This window comes from Eumetopias jubatus, unplaced genomic scaffold (genome assembly GCF_037043125.1).
Source record: "Eumetopias jubatus isolate StellerSeaLion01/CBP00866 unplaced genomic scaffold, mEumJub1_p1.0 scaffold_2, whole genome shotgun sequence".
NCBI classification, from domain to species: Eukaryota; Metazoa; Chordata; class Mammalia; order Carnivora; family Otariidae; genus Eumetopias; species Eumetopias jubatus.
In genome coordinates, this window is record NW_028274808.1 from 109,648,604 (window position 1) to 109,666,722 (window position 18,119).

Sequence of the window (18,119 nt, forward strand, 5' to 3'; positions counted from 1 at the left end):
CTACACATAAAATTGAGACTTGGGATAAGGACAATAACTAACTTTAACTAAACAGATAAATTCCACCTGAATATTTTAAGCATATATCTTATTGTGCATGAGATTGTTTGAAATTACATTTTTATATAAAGACAAAGGATTTTTTCCCTTAGTATTGCATTTGGCATTGATTTTTCTTAAAAAAGATTTTATTTATTTATGAGAGAGAGAGAGCCCTCACTGGATCTAGGGTGGGGGGAGGGGCAGAGAGAGCAGGAGAAGCAGACTCCCCTCTGAGCAGAGAGCCTGAGACAGGCCTCCATCCCAGAACCCCAGGATCACGACCCAAGCTGAAGGCAGATGCTTAACCAACTGAGCCACCTAGGTGCCCCTTGACATTGATTTTTACTAGCACACTAGGTAAATTATTTCACTCATCAATGATTTCCTTAAGATTATCACTTGCAAAAAATAAGAATAGCAATAGGAATAGGAATGAACATAAACCATATCTATACATATCATCAACAGATCTCACAAAAACAATGTCAAGCAAGATAAGTCAGACCCAAAAAAAGAACATCTTTATGATTCCATTTATTAAAGTTCAAAAACTGACAAAACTAATCTATACTGTTAGGAGTCAGAATAGTAGGTTCTGGGGGAGCCTGGGTGGTAGAGTTGGTTGGGCGGCTGATTCTTGGTTTCCGCTCAGGTCGTGATCTCAGGGTGGGGAGATCAAGCTCTGTGAGGGGGCTCCACACTATGTGTGGAGTCTGCTTGGGGCTCTCTTTACCTCTCTCCCTGCCCCTCCCCACCTCTCACTCTCTCTCTCTCTCAGAAATGAATAAATCTTAAAATAGTAGATTCTGGAAGGAGGCAGAAAAACACATCCGGTTGCTGATAATGTTCTAGTTCTACTTTCTATATTTCTAGTTCTGGGTGTTGTAAATGGGTGTGACAAATATCAAGATGAACATTGTAATTCATGCATTTTTGTATGTATGTTATAATTAAATGAAATGTTTACTTAAAAAAAGATGGTGACATTGAAAACTAAGTTGTTTTTAATTTACATAATGGTAACAGAATCACTGAAGACTAAATAGATGAAAACATTAGTATTCAAAAGCAGTATCTTTTTCTCAGGGTGGAAACAATTTTTCTAATTCAGAATGTTCGTATTATGCAAGGCTTTTAATGAAAATATATTTAAGGTACTACTCGGTCTAAAAAACAATGCAGAGTACTAAATATCCACAATTTTGTTCCTTAACTCAAAAGGTTTCCTGAGTCAAATTTTAGAGCATCTTTTCATTAGTTGTTCTGACATCTACTGAGCTTTGCAATTATAAAAACCTAATGATACTATTTGATCATACATTGATTATATTCTTCCTTTAGCATTAGTAAAAGTTATTCCACTTTTCTTATCCTTTGCACATATCACACAAATAGTACTCTCCCAGTCTTCAAAATGCTTACTACAAATCGAAGACCAGATCTGCTTCATAGATCTCAATAGTTAAATCTTCTGGAATAAACATAAGCGAAGTAACTTGCCACAGACAATTTTATACCTTAAAAAAATTTCTGTACACTCACTTTTCTGTGACACTAACTTTTCTGAAAACTGAACCAAAATATTAATAATATGATGATGTCCTTCCTCAATGAATTAGAATTACTACACAAGAACACAAAAATCCTAAATAGTAGAATCCATAACTCTAAGCCAGAAAAGACATTTGTGATGTACCCTTGATAACTATTTTATACTTCAAATTCCCTACATGATTTTGAACTTTTCGAAAGTTCTTATATATGTCTATTTTTAAAAGGATTATTGAACAGAGGAATATGAATTCCCCAGTTAGTATTTCATGACACATAAGTCTGACTTGAAAAATGACTTTGTTTTGTTGACATTAGTTTGGCTTCAGAAAATGTTTCCATATCCAGGCTCATTATTAAGATGCTTGCTTATTGTAATGAGATACATCAACACTTTCACTAAAATGGGAACTTTTACAAAGATAGGTGGAAACATTCTTTAAAAAAAACTTTACTTATTTATTTGAGAGAGAGCAAGAGAGCACGCACATGAGCACAAGTGGGGAGTGGTGTGGTCAGAGGGTGAGGGAAACAAGCAGATTCCCCACTGGGTGGGGAGCCGGACCCGGGGCTTGATTCCAGGATACCAAAATCATGACCTGAGCTGAAATCAAGAGTTGGACACTTAACCAACTGAGCCACCCAGGCGCCCCTGATAGGTGGAAACATTCCTGATTGCTTATAATTCTCGCTTGCCTATTGAACTTTATGGTGAACTTAAATAACTTCTCATTAGGCAGAAAATCCACAGCTTCTGATTACTTGCATGCTAGCATATGTTCTGCCTATGACTCTGAAACACCTACAGAACTCAGAAGGTCCATCACTAAATACAACATGTCAATTTTTCTGAGTTTAAACGGGGAAATGGTAAGTTTGTAGATTTCACAACATTTACAAATCTCTACTAAGAAAATCAGAATAGTAGGGAAAACATTTTGCTGTAGCTGTAATTCAGATGTCAGATTAAGGAACTTGAGATTCATCTTAAAGACTTAAATTGAAGAGCGTTGCCCCTGAATGCTGCAGATTTTTTCAAGGGATAAGATACTCTTTGGGAGGTGTCATTTACACGGACAGATTTCAGCCATCACTGCCTCAGTCAAGTAAGAACCTTATTTATTAGTTAATAAACTACTGAACAAAAGTTAATACTATACTGTTTGAACTGGTATATTGGAAAAGTCCTGCTTAGTTTTTTCCATTCAAGATGTTGACGATGCAAAGGTAAGCAACAGAGTCCATAAATCCTATACCGAATATTATAGGTTCTCCATAGTATTCCCTAATATTTTCAATAGCTAAAGTAACACGGAAATCTGCCTTTAACATGCCAACAATAAAAATAATGAAAACTTAGAGATCCACAATAGAAGTTGAATAATGTATACTACATCCACATACAATTGAGTCCCTAACAATTCTCTGTTATTGCTCAGGGATCTCCAACTGGTATTAATTGTGTGTAAAATAATGAAAAAATTAAATAACCTGTATCCCAGACCAAATCTCTTTTCTAATTTCCAACTAGCTGGACATCTCTGTAAAAATGTTCTGCCAACATTAAACTCAATATGCCCCAAATGAATATGGGCCAAAACACGGAAGAGTTTATCAAGCTTTTATGCAATGTTCACAAATTTCCAAAGGAATTTCCCTTTGGACTGTCACTGGTCATAAAAAGGGTAGGATTTGTAAATGAATAATAACCAACTGTAATAACATTTAGGTCAGGAGAAAAAAGAAAGCTTTTGATATGATTGGGTAACAACATTGAACTCTTTAAGGAATCTTCTCTCCACAAAACTCTTTTTCATTCCCTGACTAATCAGCATGTTCAAGTTTTACAGGACCTTTGGCGGGGAGAGATATTTTAGAGTTCATCCCACTGCTATACTTAAGGACCAGGATAAATGGATGTGAATTAGGTTTCAGTCTCCCTTGAAAGCTCTTAGAACTGTCGGGATATGAAAAAACAAACCCAACCAAGCGAAAGTATCTTTCATCAATGTTTTATCATCCAGGCATCCTACAGTGTTAATTTACTATTGCCCTTTTGAGGTCGGCACTGCATTTTTATCCCCATTTGTCTGATTATTCTTCAGACCAACTGCTCTGAAGCAGACATCACTCAAACAGAAGCAGCCTCGTGACACAGCACAGATGAGGTGCTGACCGCACCCCCACGGATGGCACATACTAAAAACTAGACGGCTTCTTTAGCATTGAATTATTCAGGATTGGGAAAAACAAAAAAGTACATTCTTGCAAAGAAAGCTTCAGAATGGCTTATTTTATAATATAACCACTATCTTAAAAGAACTTGCATTTTTTTCCTGTCATGATATATATCCTTACACAGTTGATTTTCGCGCAGCGACATTAAGAAGTACATGGAAACAGAGAAGGCTTTTTGTTTACAACAGTCTAGAGTACATCTGTAAGTGTCGGTCAGATTGATTTTTTCCAGGGAGATCGCTTAATTACAGCTTAACAACGCCACACTGTGACAACCTCACTCTACTTATTTAAATGCAGTTCTGAACTCATTTATACTGTTTCTTAAAAAAGACCAAGTTAAAGCAAGTGCATCAGTTACCCAACTCAAATTCTTTATTTTCCTTTTTTTTTTTGAGTACACAAGTCCCACAATATTAACACAGAATTTTGAATTCATTACTTTCTAATATAATTTCTTGTCTCAAGACAATATATTTATTTTCTAGGAATAATAGACCCAAGAATTCTGGTGTGCCACCCTTGGAATTTTTTTTTATTTTGGAAAAATCTTTCTAATTACTGGGTGTCAGGAATTTCAGCATGATAATTATGTTGTTTATTAGAAATAATTTGTGTGTCTGTAGTCCCTTTCATTAAACTGTCATTAAGTTCATTGTCATCAGTAAGTTGGCAAGGGCCCATCTTTCTATGTGCATATAATTTTTGAGAAGCTGTTTATTCGCCCCATTTTCTAAAGTATGTGGGTCCCGAAAGGGCATGCCTTCAGCCTCTTTTACATATTTGTGATGATCTACCTGGACACTGAGTACCAACAATGAACTTTAGAAGGCAAAATTACAATTTGAGTAAGTCAGCATTATGCTAAATGTAATATATACAATCATTTTTACATCCATTTCCTGGCCCCCATCATGCTGGTTCAGTGGTAGACAGCAGAATGTCAACAAACTTCTTCAAATGAAATTTTAAAAAAACTAAAGAATTTGTGGGTTGCCTGGGTGGTTCAGTCAGTTAAATCAAGCCTGACTCTTGATTTTGCCTCAGGTCATGATCTCAGGGTCGTGGGATTGAGCCCCATGTCACGTTCAGCACTCAGCCAGGAGTCTGCTTGGAATTCTCTCTCTCTCCCTCTGCTCCCTCCCCCAACTTGCACTCATGTGTGCACTCTCTCTCTCTTGCTCTCAAATAAATAAATCTTAAAAAAAAAAACTAAAGAATTTGTAATATATGCACTGTTTAAGGAGAAATCACTTTTTTAAAAGATTTTATTTATTTATTTGACAGAGAGAAAGAGAGAGAGAGAGCACAAGCAGGGAGAGTGGCAGAGGGGGAGGAGGGAGAAGTAGGCTCCCTGCTGAGCGTGAAGCCCGATGTGGGACTCAATCCCAGGACCCTGAGATCATGACCTGAGCCAAAGGCAGACGCCCAACTGACTGAGCCACCCAGGCACCCAAAGGGACTCACTTCTAAGTTAGACTCACTAAATGGCCTTGATTAAATAACAGCAGGGTCTACGGTTGTACCTACCTAAATGTGTATACACTGGAAAAATCATAGCTTCAGTTTAAAAAAAGTATAAACAATTAGTCAGACCACAAGTCTATTATTTTGATAATAAATAATTAAAATAGTTTAATCAGTCCTTAACAATAAATTATGTAGTCAGGAATCAGACAAATATTTTGAAGCACCTACTGTGTACCAGGCACTGTGTTAGATGTAAGGGATTGAATGTAGAAAAAATATGATCCATCCTCTCAAAAGATTTTGAAAGAGTCATTTTAGCTGCAGTACAGTCCATAAATCAGAAGTGGGCAAAAGCGGATCCAGGGAGATCAATTTAGAGGCAGTAGTCCAAGCAATAAATGCTTGGTTTTGTTTACAAACATAGTACAACCAAATATGTTTGCTCACAAACATATTTAGACATAGAATAGGAAGAGCAATATAGTGTTTGATGAAGTTCCTGGTGATGAGTCAGGTGGGAAACACAGCAGTCACGGGGACTAGCATGTGCAAGGTCATAGTAGCATAAAAGAATGTGGTATGCGAAGAACGCGAAGTAATTCAGTGCATGTGAATTACAAAGAACATTTTGAAAACAAGAAAGAAGTAAAATTCTAAAAGTCAGGTAGTGCCCAGACCATGAATGCTCTTATATGCCATCATAAGAAGACTGTCACCTTTCGGGGAGGGAGGCAAAAAAAACCAAGATCAGAATGTTGTTTTAAAATAGTCACTTTGGCGACATATGGAGGATGAGTTAGAGGGGAGGAGAACGGAGTCTGTGAGACACCTGGAATGCTACTGCAATAGTCCTGATGAGCCGTGCCATCAGGGACAGCAACGTGAACAAGGCACAGTCTGTCATATAGGGAACAGAAGCTATAAAATTTGGGGAAATCAAATTCGAGGGTTTATAAAAGAGAAGAAATTAAGGAAAACCTGGAAACATCTAGCTTTGGCAGCTAATCAGTGACACTTCCAATCAAGAACAGGAATTTGGGGGTATAGAATACCCTAAAATTGGAGAGAATACAATAGTTAGGTTTGGGACTGATTAAATTTGAAGTGCTATCACTACATAGAAGTATGTTGGAAATGCAAGACTAAAAAGTCCAGGAGAGGGGCACCCTGGCTGGCTCAGTCAGAAGAATATGTGACTCTTGATCTCAGGGTGGTGAGTTCTAGCCCCACGTTGGGCAGAGATAATTTAAAAATAAAGTCTTAAAAAAAAAAGTCCAGGAGACTATGAACTAAAGAACTAGGCCATAGAGTAACCTCTGGGAGATGGCCCAGGTTTTTTGTTGTGATATTGGATTTTGCTTCACTCCTTACCATTTCTCTGTCCATAAAACTCCTATGACTTAGGGAAGCCCTTTTGTATTGCCTCAGGAAGCAAACAGAATTGGCCTATCAACAGTTTGTATGAAATGCCAGGAAGTGCTAATAAAATAGAAATTGCAATATATATGTAGAGAGCAGTTTATACACACAGATACATATCTATGTCTACATCTACATATATAGATATAGATATACCAGTGAGACTAAAATAGAATTCTGTACAGGAGCTTTCTAATGAGCTCAGGATACTGGTATCGTGCAGCTGACATTTCCCCATAAGACTGGGATACAATTGAGGTATTGCTTTATCCTCAATGGATGTGACCTGCTGTAACTTTCTAAATTTACCCCCATGCTATGAACTGCAATTGTCAAGAATGGTTTGAGCTATTCAATTCTAACTCTATGCAAGGTGTAGAGCTTATGTAATTTTACACTGAAACATAAAACATAGGATGGAAAACTGGCTTTAAAAAGGAATGTGTTTGATTAATTACAGTACATAACACATGGCAGTGGAAATAAGATTAACAAATCAAGTATTTGTAGCTTGCACCACTCTTTTATTTTTTTTCCAAACATTTCAGCTTATACTACAAAATCCCTCTGTTGGAAATCAGTCAATAAAAACTCCTCCAGTTATTACTGAGTTTCAAAGAATATCTGCATTTCTTCTGAAGCAGCTTTCAAAACAAATTCTTGATTTGTTGCTATAAGAGCACTGGCATCAATTCTAAATAGAATTTTGAAAAGGAAACTCCTAATTTAAACATAACTAAAAACAAAAGCTGTGTTAATTCATCTGATAGAACTAAGCTTTGGTTCAGATGCTCAAGACCCTTTTAAAAGACAAATCAGGCCTAAGCCAGGTTTAATGAGAGACAAAGAATTCTCTACTAGTTGTTTTTTATTATTTGACTTTACAGGAATTTATATTAAGTGGACCCTGTGGGTCTATTTCCTAGAGGCTTGGGATAGTTTCTTTAGAACACCTTCTCAACCTGCCCTCTTCCCTTAACTTTTACTCTGGGGTCCCAAAACACCCTTAGCATTCAATCATTCACCAGGGCCCCCAGCTTACCTGTTTACCTATTTCCCTAACTAGCCCAGCCCTCCAGGGTAGAGGGAGCCCATGACTTACACAGCACAGTGCCCAACAAAGAGTAGCTCAATAAATATTTGTGAAAAATGAGACAAAATAAAGGAAGAAGTTCAACAAAGTTAACTTGACCAAAGAGGGGCAGGAAGCAGCATTGGTCAATATGAACAAAACTAGTGAAAATTTTGCTGCAACAAGTAAATACTTTTTTTTGCAGATTTACTAAATTTTAAAACTTGGTTTCAAATATTGATTAGCAAAATGTATACTTGTTACATCAATTTATCCGAAACTCATTCCCTAAGATTAAATTTCTTTGAGGTTTCCTTTATAATTCTATCAGATAGCCACAATAAAACCAAATAATGCCTAACTCTTCCTAAGGGTAAATGAACGGAAGAGTAATGAGTAAGGATGGCCTCCATCTGTATCATTATTGTCTTTCAGTTGAAGTCATGACAATAGACGTGATTGCATAGGCTCTCTGACTTCTGACAACAATGACATTAGCAAAGAAATTAAATAGAAAAGGAACAACTATCCTAATGTTACTAACTACACAGAACCATTAGTATTCTGTCTTTTTAGAAAGGAGAAACTATGATTTTATTCTTCTTTGGGGAACAAAAAAGACGTTATATAAAGCAATACATAAGCTTTTATCATTGTCTAAATTACCCAAAGAAGAGAACTGTTGACTACTCAGTATTTCTGAATGCATAACAACATTACAGTAATATCTTTCAAAAACCTCAGTAGTTACTGTAGACTAATTCACTTTCTAAATAAAAAAAGAGATCATTGGTTTGTTGGAAGTATTCTGACCAAGCTACAGAGAAGCTGTTTTCTCTTAGAATTATTATGCATATAAAATATACCTCATTTTGGTCATAGGAAATCTACATATTTAATTCCACCTCTACATTCTACCTGTGGTATAACATATAATATTAAACTGTCATGTGTGTGTCAGGTGTGAGTGTGTGTGGTATGTGTGTATGGAGAGAGAATCGTATATCCCATCTTCAGAACAAAACTGTAATTTTACTTGAAGGCAGGAACCATGTCTTATAACTCTTAGAATTTCCAAAGGCTAGTTCAATGCCTGAAATATATTAGTCAATAAAGATAATTATGTTGATAATGAAACCTTGGGAAGAGCGTTATTGTGTATACAAAGCTTATACAAAGCTGACAACAGGTAAGATAAATATAAGTTATTCTAGCTTTTGCTCAAAAATTAAACTTAGAAAATTTCTAAAGGAGAACGAGGTTACTTTTGGACATATAAAAAGATAGCATTAGAACTTTTTTTGCAAAGCAGTAGTTAACCTTAGCCAAAAAGATCCTGTTCATCCAACAAAATTAACTTAGTTGAAATGGCAAAACTCTTCATAAATATGAACACCACAGATACCTCATTATTGGGCCTTGACCAAGAACCAAGTGGCAGGATACTTTTGTCTCCCTAATTAAAGGACAACACTTGTGAAAATAAGAGATATTAAGAATTTCATTCAAAAGATGTTTACATTGGGCCATTTGTGATTAGCAACATTTGAAACAGGAACCCAGCACATAATGTGAAGCATGATGAGAAGTTGGGTATATATTCAAATCCTGTGGCATCACTACAGGATACAATCCTCTATAGCTGGAGAAGCTCTGGTTCTATTTGGTTTATTTTTCCTACGTATAAGAATTGTGGGGCATTTTAGTAATTGAGTTTCCTCTACTGATACCATCTTCTCACAAGTGTAACTATTAATTTAGCACTTACAATGTAAAGTAATTATTACAAAGATCTGGCCTGACCTAAAGTCTTTCTATCTGGTTATGATTTCAAGTAAGAGAATTGATTATACATGTTTTGACTTTTTTTTTTCACTGTTTTTTGTTTTAAGATAATTGTCAAAAAGCATTGTGAGCAAGCAAGTCAATTCTTCATCATTTTTACATGATTCACGTGTATTTATGTAAGTTTAGTGATTCCTTTATTGAAATTTATGAATATTTTCCTACAGACCAGGGACTGACAAACACCGTGCTAAGATTCTACATGCTACCTGGACTTGCTTCTTCTAAATTGTGCACTTGTGAGAGACACTACAACATGCAGTTTGCTTTTGTGTGCATACACTCTGCTACTCAACCAGACTGCAAACCCCTTAAAGGAATGAGCACTATTTTGTACTTTTTATATTTCTTTCTCATGCTTTCCACAATCATATTAGTGGTTAATTGTACTGTATGCCAAGCACATTTATATTCTCATTTAATCCTCATAAACCACCCAAATAAGGAAACTGAGGCTTAGTTAAGGTTAAGTCAGTTGCCCATGGACTTTTGGTAATAAATGCCAGAGCTGAGACTCGTCCCCAGTCTCACGCCGAAGGCCATAATCATAACCACCAAGCATTACCGTCTCCCTAGCCGCCACCTTCGCAACTACGGTTTTCTCTGCTGACTGACTTAAAGGATTATCTGTTGCTTTCTGTTTTGGAGAAAAGTTACTGCAGCCACATTCCTAGCCCAATGATCATGTTCTGATCTCTCTAGCTGCTCAGTTCTCTGTCTTGTGCTAGGGGCAGGGCCAAAAGTTTGAACCATAAGGTGCTGACACCTTTAGAATACCAAGATTTCTTTTCTTTCACATTGCTAACCCAAGAGTTGGTATTTTTTAAGGACACGGGTATACTATTTCAAAATATTACTGTGTATTCTATTTGATGAGTGATCTAGAGCAATGTCTCTATCACAGTGATCACCATTACCATCCAAAGGAAAAGTTTTTTCAAGCTCCATAGCATGGTAAGCTTCAAAGACGACATTTGTTCCTCCATTTTTAAAGCAGCATGCAGACTTTTCCTAGCTCATACTGACATATTTCCCTGAGTGGGATTTAAACCTGGACTGCTTCCAAGAGGGATGAAATCTCTCTCAGCTGTTCTTAATTAATCACCACACCTGCTGTTTAAATGTTGATTACACCTATAAGAAAGTTAATAGTAAATCTTATTTTCCCAGTAAAACTTAAGTAGCAAAAATGTACCTATACAAAGTTGGTTCCTCCAAATTAACTGAAAAACTAACAGTAGGATATTAAATAAAATAATTTGTTAAAAAAACCTAAAAAATAAATATATGTCCCATAAAAGTATTTGTCTAAAATCATATAACTTTCTATGTTCTTTATTTCCTTTTTTGTTCTTATAATCTCCCTTCCCTTAAACAAAGTAAGGGGATCAATATAAAATACATATTCTCATAGTTAGAACATTTGAAAAATATATTTAAAAAAATCAGCCAGCAGCCATATTCCCATTATTCAAACATAACAGTGCATATTTTGATGTATTTTCTTCTAGAATGTTTCTAGTTTCTAGATAAACATATACACTATAGATGAGTGTATAGTTAATGTTTTTATGAAGTCGAGATAGTTATACCCTATCTTCTACTTTTAGAACGTTACCAAGTAAGTATTGCCTACATTGTTCAAGTTTGGAAAGATATTCTAAATCTCATACAATAGTTTATAGATAGATTATAATTGTTTTTAGCTCCTCTTAATCATTTGTACAACTAGTACCTTTGATTTTCATTATTGTCAAGAAGGCTATGGTAAAAAGTTTTTATGTAAGTCTTTGTGCCTGTTTAAATTCCTAAAGGTAGAATAATCATTCCAAAGACGTAGATTCTAGGTACATATTGTCATATTGTACAACTGTCCTTGAGAGAGACTGAATCAAAAGATACAGTCATACCTGTTTGTGGAAGGGCTTATCTCAACACAACATGCTCAAAGCTGCTTTGCTCAATTGATGTGTGTATCATTACGGTTTTGATTTATCTTTTCTATTTTCGAAGAATTTGAAAACTTAATTATACACTTAATGCCTATTACATTCTTTGACTTGTCTGTTCACATTCTGGGTCCTTTTAGAGTTCTAAATGTCTTTTTTACTTTTAAAAACTTTATATTGACAAGTTAACATCTTGTCCTATTTGTTGCAAGTTCTTCTGAGTTTGTTATTTCTTTAATGTATCTTTTGACTTTCAGAAGTTTTAAATTTTATAAATTAAAAAGTATAAGCCTCACTTTTAGATTTTTATTCCATTGCTTTATCCTTTCCAACCCTGAAATCAATGAAATACTTCTCTTCGTTTTTTCTAGCTTTAAAAAATTACTTTTTTTTCCATTTAACTTTTAATTACCTGAAATTTATTTTGATATTAAGCATAAATTACAATCTTACTTGAAATTTTCCAAGTGGGCAATTTTTCCCAATTGTTGAAAATTTTTCAACCCACTTTTAACTTCCTCTAACGTCTCCTTTTTAACACTTTTCTCTCCTTGAAAAACCAGCATAACATAGTGAGCTTAGATCTGCTTTTAATCCTGGTTCCACCACTCACCATGAGATGTCTGACCCTGAGCAAATTAGTGAACTCAAGCCTCAGTTTTCCAGTCTATAAAATGCATAGTTATGTGGATTAAATAAGGTACTACATGTGAAATCCCTAAGGAGAGTGTATTGAGGTAGCAAACACTCAATTAAAGGTAATTTTAATACTGGGCTCACAAAGCCATCATTGGGAGTACATGACATTTATGTTCTGTCAATGGTATGCAGAGCACCATTACAGAACCCAGCAAATAATAGAAGCTAAATAAATGGTAGCTATTATTATTAATAATTAATATAGAATCCCCCCATAGTCCTACATTTCTTTTATTTATTTATTCATTCATTTATTTATTCTACTGTTATTTTCCACATCTAAGTCAACTTTTGATTCTGAGTAGAATAGATCTATTCCCAATGCTGGATCAAGAGGTTAGAGATGGGCAACAAAGAAACCCAGGATCAATAACTTGGCTGACAATGTCCATGGCTAGACTCTGACACATAGGTATAACCGTAGGGGTCACATTTTATCTATTTTTTTAAGATTTATTATTTTTTTAAGATTTTATTTATTTGACAGAGAGAGACACAGCGAGAGAGGGAACACAAGCAGGGGGAGTGGGAGAGGGAGAAGCAGGCTTCCTGCTGAGTAGGGAGCCTGATGCAGGGCTCGATCCCAGGACCCAAAGGCAGACGCTTAATGACTGAGTCACCCAGGTGCCCCAAGATTTATTTATTTGAAAGAGAGAGACCGTGCGTGAGTGAGCATGTGTGGGGCTGTGGGGGGTGGTGGGGAGGACAGAGGGAGAGGGAGAGAGAAACTTTAGCGGATTCCACACTGAGTGCAGAGTCTGACATGGAGCTTGATCCCATGTTCCTAAGATCACGACCTGAGCCAAAACTAAGAGTTGGACGCTTAACCAACTGCACCACCCAGGTGCCCCTGTATGGGTCACATTTTAAACAGGAATGGAAGTTAACATGTCCATCTGGATCATTGCTTAATTCTTAAAAAAATTAATTGGTGAGTATGTGTAAATCAACACCAAAGAAAAGACTGACTTTCAGTCTGTATTTTATATATTATATAATAAGAGAAAGAAAGAGAAAAAGAAAGAAAAGAAAGAAAGAAAGAGAAAGAGCATGTAGACAATAAAATTCATTATTTACTTTCTTGGAAGAAACTGACTTAATACTTAATTTTACAGATCTTTTAGAAATGCATATATAATTTTATGAATATTTGACACTTCACATTAGTTGATGTATTAAGAAATTTTAATGAGACCAGAAGACCTTTGTTAATCATCTGTCATACGCTACATGACTTTTTGGCATAAGTGTGGAATTCAACCAGGATATTGTACTAGATGTTGATTCCAGGAGAGAATCAGATCATTTGGAACAATCTTGCTGTTCAAGCTGGCTGCTCAACAATGGAATGAAATTTTGATTAAAAAAAAATTGGACACATTTGCACAACAATGTCCTATAGATCTTCAGTGCCTAGATTTCTGACAGGAGTTTACAAGGTTAAACAATGAATAAAAGGACTCTATATAGGTGTACAGTAATTATTAGCTTTTAGAAGTGGAGCTTAAATGTACTCTAAGTGCTTTCATGTAAAATTTCATTGCAGTGCAATGCAAGCACTTTCCTCCTTTTAAAGCCATACAGAAGAACTGCAGGAGTTCATACAATATTATGTGTTATAGATATATGGACAAGTTAGTGAAACATCTGCTAGTAGAGCTGACTCCATTCCCATGTGTCCTGTGTGGTCTTGGTTTCCGTAATTGCCACTAAATAGAATTTTGGCAATCAGTTGAATTAACCTGGATTAGAAGAATCTCAATAAAGCGTGAAAGGTTTTTATACTCTTGTGCCCTTTTGCGCTCATGATAACATATTCAGCCCTGTCTCTTCAGTAAAATCAACCTCTTAGAACATAAAGCAGTAGTTATCATACTTCAGTGCACTCAAGGGCTACTTAGAGATCATGCTTAATCTTGTTAAATAGATATTCTTGGCTTCCACCTCAGAGATTCTAATTCTGGAGGTCTGGAGTGGGGCTTAGCAATCTACATCACTTTAAAACACCCCAGATGATTCTTCTGATGTGAGTGGTTCACAGAACACACTTTGGGAGGTGCTGACATAAAGGATTAACTAGACCTTTCATTCTATGTATTTATTATACAACCCAAATACGCCTTATCCCTTATGTCATCATCAATCATTTAGTCGGTCAAAATGTTTGATGTAGGAATGCATAAGAAGCTGAAAATGATAAGCCATTTAAAAAATTATTATGTATTATAGATATATGGACAAGTTTGTAAAACATACACCTTATTGGTAGAAATTTTTGAATGCCTTTTATTCCTGAAAATTGCCCTTTTCCTTTTATAAATCTGGGAGAAAAACACTATATGTGAGATCCAATCAAGAAATGGGCAGAAGACATGAACAGACATTTTTCCAAAGAAGACATCCAAATGGCCAACAGACACATGAAAAAGTGCTCAACATCGCTCGGCATCAGGGAAATCCAAATCAAAACTTCACTGAGATATCACCTCAGACCAGTCAGAATGGCTAAAATTAACAAGTGAGGAAACGACAGATGGTGGCAGGGATGCGGAGAAAGGGGAACCCTCCTACACTGTTGGTAGGAATGCAAGCTGGTGCGGCCACTCTGGAAAACAGTATGGAGGTTCCTCAAACAGTTGAAAATAGAGCTACCATATGATCCAGCAATTGCACTACTGGGTATTTACCCCAAAGATACAAATGTAGGGATCCAAAGGGGTATGCACACCCGATGTTTATAGCAGCAATGTCCACAATAGCCAAACTGTGGAAAGGGCCAAGATGTCCATTGACAGATGAATGGATAAAGAAGATGTAGTATACACACACACACACACACACACACACACACACACACACACACACACACACACACAATGGAATATTATGCAGCCATCAAAAGGAATGAAATCTTGCCATTTGCAACAACTTGGATGGAACTGAAGAGTGTTACGCTGAGCGAAATAAGTCAATCAGAGAAAGACCTGTATTATATGACCTCACTGATATGAGGAATTCTTAATCTCAGGAAACAAACTGAGGGTTGCTGGAGTGGGGGTGGTGTGGGAGGGATGGGGTGGCTGGGTGATAGACACTGGGGAGGGCATGTGCTATGGCGAGTGCTGTGAATTGTGCAAGACTGTTGAATCACAGAACTGTACCTCTGAAACAAATAATACATTGTATGTTAAAAAAAAAAAAGAAGAAGAAGATAGCAGGAGGGGAAGAATGAAGGGGGGAAATCAGAGGGGGAGATGAACCATGAGAGACGATGGACTCTGAGAAACAAACTGAGGGTTCTAGAGGGGAGGGGGGTGGGGGGATGGGTTAGCCTGGTGATGGGTATTAAAGAGGGCACATTCTGCATGGAGCACTGGGTGTTATACACAAACAATGAATCATGGAACACTACATCAAAAACTAATGATGTAATGTATGGTGATTAACATAACATAATAAAAAAGAAGAAGAAAAAAAACTATATGTGACAACTAGTGATTTCCAAAATGTTAAGAATCACAAATTTTCTTGTGTACTTCTGTTTTTTTTTAAGATTTTACATATTAATTTGAGAGAGAGAGAGACAGAGCACACACATACACACACAAGTCAGGGAGGGGCAGAGGGAGAAAGAAAAGCAGAATCCCTGCTGAGCAGGGAGCCAGGCTGTGGGGCTCGATCCCAGGAGCCTGGGATCATGACCTGAGCAGAAGGCAGATGCTTAACCATGTGCACTTCTGTTTTACTAGAGGTCTTAGTAGATGCTTTCTAATTTCCTTCAGAAGGTCAACAACCTAGAAAGATACAATACTAAAGTAGTAAATCTAAAGAGACTTCAACTTTAGTTTTAATACATTATTTCTGCCTGGACAGATCCAATTTTCTCGTACTTATCCTTGATAAAGTGAGAATTCTTATTTAGACAAATTAGCAATCTTAGAAATTTAATTTGTAGTACATGATATGTTTATTTAATAGAGTTGTTAACCAGAATATAGAAATTGTTAGAGTATCAGGTATGACATAAGATTATACTTCAAACCTCCCTTTTGTAACTCGTTGATAACTAAGGTAGATAAAGAGTACCAAAAAAATCTCAAAACCTAAAATAATATGTCAACAATGTTTATAATTCATCGAAACATTGTTTCAATTCACAATCTCTACTGTTTAAATACCTGACTTTTGCATAGCTTTTAGGTACAATTCATTAGCTCAAAGACACCACTGAAATGATAACACTTCAGATGATCATTTTAGTATTTTTACTTCTTATAAGCAAATATAAAAAATGGCACAAAGTATTTTACTTAGTCACATAAGCCCACACAGATATATGATACAAATGTAAGGTTTTGAAAAGTCAAACACTAAAAATTCTGACAGTCAAATGTGATTGAATATGTCCCAAATTTCAAGGAGAACTTTCAAATGAAAATGAAGGAATCGATAAATCAGTAGATATTTCTTGTGGCATAATAAATTTTAAGTTTCACCCCCATAGGGGGCATTCAATCTAAAACAGCAATTGAAAGTGGTTAAGAAGTACGGCAGATGTCTGTGTGGGAAGGAAGCAAAACATGGTTGAAAAGACAGCTCTCTCCTCAGAGTATTCTCAGCTCCATCATACATGTGACCTTGAAAAAGCCACTATATGTACAGTGGAACCAGTCTTATTAAATATAGCAGAAGAAAGACTATTAAAAATGATTACATGGTTCAATCAAGGAATTATGTTTGGGTTGGATGAACCTCATTATAAGAAAAATGTAATAGAAATATTATATTAGATATTGATTGTTTGTAATGATTCCTCTTATCACAATGTAATCTCTTAGTGAATTTCAAACTACTATATTTTATGTACAACTTGATATAAAGAATGCATAATAATTCAGGAAAATATATACTTTTTTATATAGTAAATATGTTTCATACAATTAATATTTCACAGCAGTAATACGTATGCATTTGCTGTAAAGGTACATTCCTTTTTTGAACAGAAGATTATAATTAAAACTTCTTAGTCACCACGTTCTTTAAATGTTTTTAGAAGTCTTTTGTGCCTCAACAGCCTCTGCTTTCATCTGGAGGCTTGTCACCTGCAGCTAGAAAATGTCCACAACTAGATTTGCTAACTTGGGTGATTTCCTAGTCATTAATTTATTCATATTTTCCACAAATATTTATTAAGTATCTATTAGGTGCCAGGTACTCTCTTAGGCACTGCAAAGAGAGTGGAGCTTCTAATATGCAAACCACGATCTAATCTTGTGTTCTAAAGCAGATTTCTATCAGTGATCTTTCCCTAAAATAGAATCCAAATTCTAAAGCTTGGCTTATGGAGCTCTTGATAATTTGATCCCATGCTTACTATCCAAATTTCATGAGTTCCACACATGTCCTATAGAAACTAGGTGTGTCAAAGCTGTGGGAGTTTACAAACTGCTTCCCTACCATTCCAGTGTGACTACTGACTGCAACGCTCAGTTTGGGATCTGCCTATAATGCTTCCAGACTGGACTTAACTGAGCTGTCATCCTTAGGCATTCCAGAACACCTTGTGCTTGCTCACCACACCACAGCAATATTGTCCATCTGAGATTACATTCCTTAAACAAAGTTGTGTGTCTTATTTACCATCTTGGTGGACCCAGTGCCCGGGATTTAGTGGATGCTCAATACATGCTTACTGAGTATATTTTCTTTTCTTTTTTTAAAGATTTTATTTGTTTATTTACTTGACAGAGCAAGAGAGCACAAGCGGGGGGAACAGCAGAGGGAGAGGGAGAAGCAGACGCCCCACTGAGCTCAATGTGGGGCTCGAGCCTAGG

The 18,119-nt window shown here is 36.1% G+C and overlaps 1 protein-coding gene across 6 annotated transcripts in view; it reads right to left on the bottom strand.

The window, feature by feature from the left end:
- Positions 1 to 18,119, bottom strand: part of ANK2 (ankyrin 2) — a 318,287-nt gene that overhangs the window by 196,192 nt on the left and 103,976 nt on the right. The window lies entirely within an intron of this gene.